Source organism: Aphanomyces astaci, assembly GCF_000520075.1.
Source record: "Aphanomyces astaci strain APO3 unplaced genomic scaffold supercont1.122, whole genome shotgun sequence".
In the NCBI taxonomy this organism is placed as follows: domain Eukaryota; phylum Oomycota; class Saprolegniomycetes; order Saprolegniales; family Verrucalvaceae; genus Aphanomyces; species Aphanomyces astaci.
Genome location: NW_009798385.1, coordinates 1 through 1869, shown reverse-complemented (window position 1 = coordinate 1869; position 1869 = coordinate 1).

The window sequence follows — 1869 nt, the reverse complement described above, 5'->3', positions numbered from 1 at the left end:
TACTTATTAGCTGTGGCGTAGAGGTTAAAGCTGCGGTAGAATGGTGCTATTTGTCAGGGTCGTGGGTTACTCACTCCCTTGTTGTAGTGGAGGTCTGTGGGGAAATAGGCGGAGGGGATAGGGTCACGGTATGTTGTCGTTGGCAGGGCTTTGCTTTAAGCTAAAGCGAGGAAGGAACATACAAGTTGCAGTCACTTGTCACAGATGGTGGGAAATTAGTGTGACGTCAAATACTGTGGTGGAGAAGCTCTAATACTATTAATAGTAACTTTTTCTGAATGGAATCGGGCAAAAAGCTGGAATAAAAACTATTTGTGGTCCAAATATCTTTTCTTTGCTGAAAAAGCTATTGTTTGCCGGATAAAAACCTATTCATCCGGAAGTTCGAATAGTCTTAAAAATAGGTTACTCAGCTTTTAGCTCTACCGGTACGCGGTGCACGCATGATATGGCAACGCCACTCCACATGTCAGTTGGCCAAAATCATAAAGTAGCGTTATACCAAGAATTAGTTTGCCACGTCCATTCTTTCGTTTTATCAACTGCTTGAGCCAGGTTGGCAGCGCAACAAGAAGCTCCTACTCGCACGATTCATACTTGCCCGATCTTGAATCATTTGATGAAATCGAGGTAGCTGCGATCAACTCCCGTCCCGTTAATTTCAGGCGAATAGGTTTAATGTCCCCGAGGGAACTGTCGCTTGTGCGAGCCTGGTCCTCCACGCCGAATATCCCACTTTACAACGATATTAAGAGATGGGCAAAACATAATCTGCACTAATCAGAAACGATCCTGAACTTGAGTGAAGTCTGCGTGTCGATCGCCAGTTTTGACCGCATATATTCTATTTGAGCGGCCAGTCGGAGTAACGTTAAGATAATCCTCGGCTGACTACCGTTATCCAAGCAGCAGTGGCAATGCATCAAGTACTGGATACGAACATTGTAGCGATGTGACAGGTGGGTTAACGGCTTGCCACCACCTTGCCCGCACCCAGCTCCTAAGTACCTGGCTCATGACGCACCCTAGCTAATGCTTGCCTGCGAATGTGTCTCAAGGGCAAGTATAGCTTAGAATCGCTAGCCTAGTGAAGTTCCCCAATGTCTCAACCGCACCCGCATCCATTGTATACAAAAGTGCATATTAGTGTAGAAGTAGTGAAGTAGATTAAGAAGATTTCATAGTGATGAGGATTAAGGAGATCTTTGTAGATCTTCAGTTAATTCATTGTGCATTTTGCCCTCAACTACACACGCTTCCTCCCGCAGTGCTACAATTGGTAGCACTTCCTGGTTACCTCGCCCAAGCCCCGTTCAACTGCTGTAGCTGTACGTAGCCAGTGATCTTAGACGGTTGTTGTGGTCGTTTGCAGAGTCTACACATCGCCAAAGGTTTTGGGAAAACGTGGTCTTTGCTACCCGTTACCTGATGCATTGCCATGATGGTGGTAAATTTCCGTGGCCTTGCCGCAGCCTGGTACCAAGAACGGCTTTCGCGCGGTGAGTCTCCGAACACCCTAATCGAACTGGAAGAAGAGCTGCGAGCCGAGTTTGAACCCGACGATTTGCAAGATCGGCTGCGTGATCAGCTTTACGAATTGAAGCAAGCCCACTGTGCGAGCTTGACCGAGTATGTTGCCAAGTTCCGACGAATCTGTACGCAAGTGTGCGACATGACCGAGCGCGACAAGGTGTCCTGGTTCCAACGTGGTCTGCGAACGAGAACTCGTGAGGAGTTGCAGTATCGTCGTTGTGAGACTGTGACTCTCGCGATCCAAGTTGCCCTGGACTATGAACGCTCCCACAACTCGACCCTTAATGGTGGTCACGCCAGAGACCGCGACCGCTTTCATCGCCACGATAGCCGCCC